Source organism: Jaculus jaculus, chromosome 1, assembly GCF_020740685.1.
Source record: "Jaculus jaculus isolate mJacJac1 chromosome 1, mJacJac1.mat.Y.cur, whole genome shotgun sequence".
NCBI classification, from domain to species: Eukaryota; Metazoa; Chordata; class Mammalia; order Rodentia; family Dipodidae; genus Jaculus; species Jaculus jaculus.
Window position 1 is genome coordinate 243,734,545 of NC_059102.1, and position 8,228 is coordinate 243,742,772.

General features: G+C 44.9%; 1 pseudogene; it reads right to left on the bottom strand.

Moving 5' to 3' along the window:
* Positions 1 to 2,072: 2,072 nt before the first annotated feature.
* Positions 2,073 to 2,941, bottom strand: LOC123455294 (annotated as a pseudogene).
* Positions 2,942 to 8,228: the final 5,287 nt, after the last annotated feature.

Genomic DNA, 8,228 nt, shown 5'->3' on the forward strand with positions numbered 1-8,228 from the left:
ATGGTGGCTCATGCCTTTAATTCCAACACCAGGTGGCAAGGGTAGGAGGATTGCCATGGATTTCGAGGCCACCCTGAGAATGCAAAGTGAATTCCAGGTCGGCCTGGGTTAGAGTAAGACCCTATGTCAAAAAAAAAAACAAAAACAAAAACAAAAAAAAACTCTATATATATGGAGTGAGAAGATGGTTGAGTGGTTAAAGGTGCTTGCTAGCAAAGCCTGCCAGCCCAAGTTCAATTCCCAAGCCACCCATGTAAGCCTGACACAAAAAGTAGCAAAAGTATGTGTTATTCATTTGCAGTGGCAAGAGGCCCTGGTTAGCCTACACACATGCAAATAAATAAATAAATAATTTTTAAACAAGTATAAGAAAGATATTTATAAAGTAAATATCTTAGCCAGGCATGGTGGTGCATACCTTTAATCTCAATACTTAGGAAGAGGCAGGGGTAGGAGGATAGCTGTGAATTCAAGGCCAGCCTGGGACAACAGATTGAGTTCTAGATCAGCTTGAGTTAGAGTAAGACCCTACCTCAGAAAAAAAAAAATAAATAAATAAAACAAATAAATAAATAAATAAACAAGGCTAGAGAGATGGCTTAGTGGTTAAGACATTTGCCTGCAAAGCCAAAGGACCCAGGTTCGATTCCCCAGGACCCATGTAAGCCAACTGCACAAGGGGCACATGCTTCTGGAGTTCACTTGTAGTGACTACAGGCCCTGGTGTGCCCATTCTCTGTCTGTCTGTCCCTGTCTTCTCTCTATCTCTCTCACTCTCTGCTTGCAAATAAATAAATATTTGAAAAATAAAATAAATAAATAAATAAATAAGGAAAATATCTTCAACTGACTGTGGTGGCAAATGCCTATAATCCTAGGACATAGGAGGCAGAGGTAGGAGGAGCTACAAGTTCAAAGCTGTTCAAAAGACCAAAAAAGGGCCAGAGGAAGTGGTGCCCACCTTTAATCCCAGCACTCAAACCCAGAAGGCAGAGGTAGGAGGAGCATTGTGAGTTCAAGACCACCCTGAGACTACATAGTGAATTCCATATCAGCCTAGGCTAGAGTGAGACCCTACCTTGGGAAAAAAAAAAAAAAAAGAAAGAAAGAAAGGCAATGTCTTCCAAACAATGTAGTACTGGAAAGTGAAAGCCAGGTATAGTAGTGCACACTGTAATCCCAGTACTCTGGATGCTGAGGGAGGAGAACCTTGAGTTTGAGAGCAACCTGGGCTATATAGTGAGACCCTGTCTAAACACACATACACAAAATCAAAAAAAAAAAAAAAAAAAAAAAAAAAAAAAAAAAAAGGTAGTCTATCAAATCCTCAACAAGACATAGAACTAAGAACTATAAAGATTCCTTTTGAATTATATTTCAGTAAAAGGGGGAGGTTTTGTTTGTTTTGAGGCAGAGTCTCACTCTAGCCCAGGCTGACCTGGAACTCACTTTGTAGCCCAAGCTTACCTTGAATTTATGGTGAGCCTCTCAAATGTTGGGATGAAAGGCATTAGGTACTACTATACCTGACTAACGGGATTCTTTAAATATAATTTTATATTTTTAATTTTCTGCTTGGCTGATTACATTTGCATTTTATTTATTTTTAAAGGCTTTTTGTTTTATTTATTTATTTTTGAGAGAGAGAAAGAGGCAGAGAGAAGGGGAGAGAGAAAATGGGCATGCCAGGGCCTCCAGCCACTGCAAACGAACTCCAGACATTTGTGCCCCTTGTGCATCTGGCTAACGTGGGTTCTGGGGAATCGAACCGAGTTCCTTTGGTTTTGTAGGCAAACGCCTTAACCACTAAGCCACCTCTGCTGCCCTAACAGGAATTTTTAAAATTTAACTTTTAAAGTACGTGTGTGTGGTGTGTGTGTTGGCATACCAAGGTCTTTTGCTAGTGCAAACAAACTCCATACACATGCAGCACTTTGGGTCTAGCTTTATGTGGTGCTAGAGAATTGAACCTGGGCCAGCAGTGTTTGCAAACAAGTGCCTTTAACTGCCAAGCCATCTTACCAGCACCATAAAAGAGGAGTTTTAATTGTTTTATCTTATTTGATTTTTTCTAAGAGTAATTATGCTGTTTAATTTGAAGTAAAAACGCCTATCCAGCATGTCACCCAGAGATGTTAAAGACTGTAGGCATCTCCAACATGTCTCCTAGAGACCATTTCACCCACTGCTCTGTTTAGCTGCTAGCCTCTTGTCCCTCTCTTCAGCAATGGTGAGGCGGATTCCTTTTCCTCTGGGAAGAGAAATCCATGCTTTGTTGCCTTTGCCAATAACGAAGATGTTGGAAAGCCGGGTAGCAAAGCTGTTGCCATTGGCATCTTTCACATGAACCACATCAAAAGAGCCAGGATGTCTTTCTCTGTTAGTGATCACACCAATTCTCCCCAGGTTAGCACCTCCAGTCACCAAACAAAGGTTACCAGTGTTAAACTTGATGAAGTCAGTTATCTTGCCAGTTTCCAAATCAATCTGAATGGTGTCATTCACTTTAATGAGGGGATCGGGCATCATGGGTCACCAGATGAGGGATTCCTTTTGTGCCCACAAAGATTTTCCTCACTTTGCACAACTTATACTCCTCAGGAGTAATATGATGAACAGCAAAGCAACCCTTTGTATCATAGATCAGATGGAAATTCTCTCCAGTCATATCAATGCTGATGACATGGGTAAGTTATGTCAGTCCTGACTTTGCCGTCAATCTTAATGAAGCGCTGCATGCAAATTTTCTTTACTTCATCTCCGGTTAGGGCATACTTAAGTCTGTTCCTTAAGAAAATGATCAGAGGCAGACATTCTCTCAGTTTGTGGAGCCCAGTGGATGGACGAGAAGCAAATACGCCAGTCAATTTATCCAGCATCCAATGTTTTGGAGCTGCTACTCTCTTCAGGTGCTTCTTGGGACCAGGAGCCATGGCTGCGCTGGGAACAGAAAGAGCTTACTTGATTTTTTAAATGCTTATTTTTAAAAAATTTATTTATTTATTTGCAAGCAGAGAGAGAGAGAGAGATAGAAGAGAGACAGACAGAGAAGGAATGGGCGTGCCAGAGCCTCTAGGCACTGCAAACGAACTCCAGATGCATGTACAGCTGGCTTATGTGTGTCCTGGGGAATCGTACCTGGGTCCTTTGGCTTAAGGCAAACGCCTTAACCGCTAAACCATTTCTCCAGCCCACCTCATTTGATTTTTGCTTGTGTGTATGTAACGTGTGTGTGTGGTGTACGCACATGTGTGTGTCCTTGTGATGCTCCACGCACTTGCCTGGGGTCCCAGAGCAGACCGGCAAGTGTCCCGCTCCACCCCTCTTCCATTACTGCTGCTTGAGCCAGGGTCTGGGGACTCCTACAGGTAATGGAGCTGATTTTGGGAGCCCAGGCAGCTCCCCCGTCTCTGCTCCTCTTTGAGGGACTGGGGCTACAGGCCACGCCCAGCTGTTTCTGGCCCCCTCAGATCTTCGTGCTTGAGCATAGTGACACAGAATCTCACTATGTTGCCCAGGCTGGCCTCAGGCTGATGAGCTCAAGCGTCCTCCTTTCCCAGCCTCCTGAGTTTCTGGGAGCTGGGAGTCACCGTACTCATAAGTGAGCTTTTCCAGCTGTCAAGGCAAGGTCTCACTCTGGCCCAGGCTGACCTGGAATTCACTATATAGTCTCAGGGTGGCCTTGAACTCACTGTGATCCTCCTACCTCTGCCTCCCAAGTGCTGGGATTAAAGGCGTTGCGCCACCTTGACCAGCAAAATATTAAGTTTATCACCTGGGCTTTTTGTTTGTTTTAGACAGTCTCACTACATATGGAGCCCTGCCTCACCCTCCCAAGTGCTGGGAAGACAGGCTTGCACCACCGTGCCTAACTTTTCTAAAGTTGTAGTAAAATAGGGACTAGAGAGATTGCTTAGCGGTTAAGGTGCATGCCTGTGAAGTCTAAGGACCCAGGCTCCGTTCTCCAGGTCCCACATAAACCAGAGACACGTGGTGGCGCATGCATCTGGAGTTCATTTGTAGTAGCTAGAGGCCCTGACATGCCCATTCTCTCTCTCTATCTCTCACTCTCTAATAAATAAATTAAAAAATACATCTTTAAAATAAAGTTGTAGTAAAATATACATAGACATTACTATCAGAGTGGCCTTGAGCTCATGATGATGCTCCTACCTCTGCTTCTTGAGTGCTGAGATTAAAGGTGTGCACTAACATGTCTGGCTTAAGTAGACATTTCTATGTCATTAAATACAATCATACTTTTTTTATTTTCAAGGAGAGAGAGAGACAGACAGACAGACAGACAGACATGCCAGGACCTCATGCTGCTGCAAACCAACTTCAGATGCATGGGCCACTTTGTGTATCTGGCTTTATGTAGGCACTGAGCAATCAAACCCAAGCCATCAGGCTTAGCAGGCAAATGCCTTAACTGCTGAGCCCTCTCGCCAGCCCCATAAATCATACTTTTGCACAACCATCACCACTATCCAACACTAGAACTTTTCACATTCCCATCTTGAGACACTGTGTCCATTAAGCAATGATATTTTGGTGTGTAGTTTTTTTCTTGTCTTTATTTTTGGGGTTTTTTGAGGTAGGGTCTCACTCTAGCCCAGGCTGACCTGGGATTCACTATGTTGTCTCAGGGTGACCTTGAACTCATGGCGATCCTCCTACCTCTGCCTCCCAAGTGCTGGGATTAAAGACATGGGCCACCATGCCCAGCTCTAAGCAATGATTCTTATTTCCCACTGCCTAGCTCCTGGCAACCACCACCCTACTGCCTGTCTCTATGAACTTGCCTTTACCAGGACCAAAGTTGGATTCCCCAGAACCCACATAAGCTGGAGGCACAAGGTGATACATGTGTAGTGGCTAGAAGCCCTCATGCACCCATTCTCTCTCTCTGTAGCTCTCTCTCTCTCTCTCTCTCTCACACACACACACACAAATAAATAAATACAATTAAAAAAATAAAATATTAAAGGGTTGGATGGATTGCTTAGTGGTTAAGGCACTAGCCTGCAAAGCTAAAGGACTGAGGTTCGATTCCCCAGGACCCACGTAAGCCAGATGTACAAGGTGGCACATGCTTCTAGAGTTCGTTTGCAGCAGCTGAAGTCCCTGGCATGCCCATCCTCTCTCTGCCCCCACCCTGCCTCTTTCTCTCTCAAATATAAATAAATTAAATATTTAAGGAAATATTAAAATTATAGTCTCAGTGGCAATGGTCTTAGAGTGACTAAAGGTGGAAAATTCCAAAGCTGTGGCAGCAGAGCCCTTCTCACCCATCCTGGATAGGATAACAAAACCACCATTGGGAGACACAGGGCATGTGCTGGGAACAGCGGAGGAGGCAGAAAAGGAGGGAAAAGGGGCTGGAGTTCAAGCTCTTCATCCTAAGAATGAAGCAAGTGTCCCTGGGCTATTTCAGAGCCTTCGTACTCCTGGGCCCTGGGCACACAATGGCCGTCCACACTGTAAATATGGGATGGACACTGGAAGATGGTAATGTCCATAGGCGTTGTCTGCAGAAAGAAGCCTGGCTTCATACCAGACCCTCTGGGACCATTTTCTTATACTTGCTTGGGCAGTGCCCAACCAAAGGCATGTGGGGGACTTTCTACTGCTGCTGGCCCGTATCTGTCCCAGAGACCTAATGGCAACCATTGACTAGATGTCCCATATCTTGAGGCTCTGAGTCAACAGGTGAGAAGATGCAGAGGGCAGGATCTGAGCAGATAGGAGACTGAGGAGGCTGGGAAATCCCCAGAGACCAGGGCTTCTGGGACTGAAATCAAGGTAGTTCCAGAATAGAGAGGGAGGCCAACTCTCCCCGGAGGACTGGGCTCTGGTGGAGAGCCTTGACTCTGGACTTAAGGTCACTACAAACCAGCTGGAGCACTGTGGTCTCTTGGCCCAAAGAGCCAGAGAGTTTCTTTCCAAGGGGCACATTCATTCCCATGATGATGATGATGATAATGATGACGATGACATTTCACTCTATATTTCAGGTTGGCCTTAATCCAGTTCAGTCTCCTGAGTGCTGGGATTACAGCTATGTGACACCACCATGCCTGGCTCCCAATTTCATTTTTTAAAAATATTTTTATGTATGTATTTGAGAGAGAGAGAGAATGAGTGTGCCAAGGCCTCCAGCCACTGCAAATGAACTCCATACACATGTGCCACTTTGTGCATCTGGATTATGTGGGTCCTGGGAATCAAACCTTGGTCCTTTGGCTTTGCAGGCAAGTGCCTTAACCACTAAGCCATTTCTCTGGCCCCCAATTCCATTTTTCTAAAAAATATTTTATTTATTTATTTATGAAAGAGAGAGAGAGGCAAATACAGAGAAAGAGAATGGGTACATCAAGGCCTCCAGCCCCTATAAATGAAATCCAGATGCATGTGCCACCTTGTATCTGGTTTACATGGGGAATCAAACCTGGATCTTTTGGCTTTGCCAGCCTTAACCACTAAGCCATCTCTCTAGCCCTCAATTTCACTATCTATCTACCTATTTATTTGGGAGAGAGAGAGAATTGGCATGTCAGGGCCTCCAGCCACTGCAAACGAACTTCAGACACATGTGCCACCATGTGCTTCTGGCTCACATAGGATCTGGTGAATCAAACCTGGGTCCTTAGGCTTTGCAGGCAAGAGCCTTAACCACTAAGCCATCTCTCCAGCCCTCAATTTCACTTTTGAAGTAAATGTAAAGTTTATGTAATGAGCGCTGAGTGTCCATGTACAGTGCCAGCCTACTGTGGTACAGCTGAGTCCCCAGAATGGATTAGTTTACGACTCAGATTAGGGCTAATGAGCGGTCACACCTCTCCTGCCCTTCAGTTTACTAGAAATGACTGTCAGTTTTCAGACTGTAAATCCTTGCGAGGAGGGGCCAACTCTGTTCTCTCCTGCTCCAGCCTCCTCACCTTCAGTCTCTGGCCTGAAGGTCAATAGATTAGTAAATACCAACTCATTAAATATTTGTGAACAAATCAGTGTGTGCATAATCATCAATCTTGATCTTTTATTGAGTTGTTATCTTTCTTCTATAGTGTTCTTTCAAAGATGACAGCTATACATATATATGAAATATAAGTATAGTATATATACATGTGTATAGTACATATATAAAATATATGTAATATATATATATATATATATATATATATATATGTATAGGGCTGGAGTGATGGCTCAGCAGTTAAAGGCATTTGCTTAAAATACATACATGCATACACACACACACACACACACACACACACACACACATATATAACTGGCTACTTTTGTGCTGACATTAATATCCAGAATCTTTTTGGTTTTTTTTTTTTTTTTTTTTTTTTGAGGTAGGGTCTCACTCTAGCCCAGGCTGACCTGGAATTCACTAGGGAGTCTCAGGATGGCCTCGAACTCACAGAAATCCTCCTACCCCTGCCTCCCAAGTGCTGGGATTAAAGGCGTGCGCCACCACACCTGACAATATCCAGAATCTTATATATGTATTTATTTATCTTTTTTTCCTTTTTTTAAAGGTAGGGTCTCACTTTAGCCCAGGCCGACCTGGAATTCACTATGTAGTCTCAGGGTGGCCTTGAACTCACAGCAATCCTCCTACCTCTGCCTCCCGAGTGTTAGGATTAAAGGTGTGTACCTCTACTCCTGGCTCTTTTTTCTTTTTGGAAGTAGGGTCTCACTAGTCCAGGCTGACCTGGAATTCACTCTGTAGCCCAGGCCTACCTCAAACTCATGGCGGTCCTCCTACCTCAGCTTTCTGAGTGCTGGGATTAAAGGCGTCCCCATACTGACCTGTGGATGAATTCCCCCTCCATGCCTGTGAGTGGTAGTACAGGTAAGGAGACAGACAGTAGCTAAGGACAGAGCTGCCACTCAACCCAGTCCAGCCACGATCCACGATCCACGCTGCTCCCTGCCTTGTGAGTGTGTGCCCCAGGCCAGGCTGCTGAGGCCCTCTGCAATGAGGCTGGCTAACCACGGCTCTGCCCCCAGGGTGAGGTAATCCAGGTCCTCAGGGAGAGGTGAGAACTTGCAGGGAAGCCAGCCCAGCCTGCATTGCAGGGCTGAGGTCACTCCAACCCTACTAAGAGTAGGGGGAACCAGAGTCTGGAGGAATCTCTTCAGCTAAGGGCACATTCCTGACTAAACTCCTAACCAGGGCTGTCCTGATGGAAACCACCGGCCAGTCCCAGGACCCA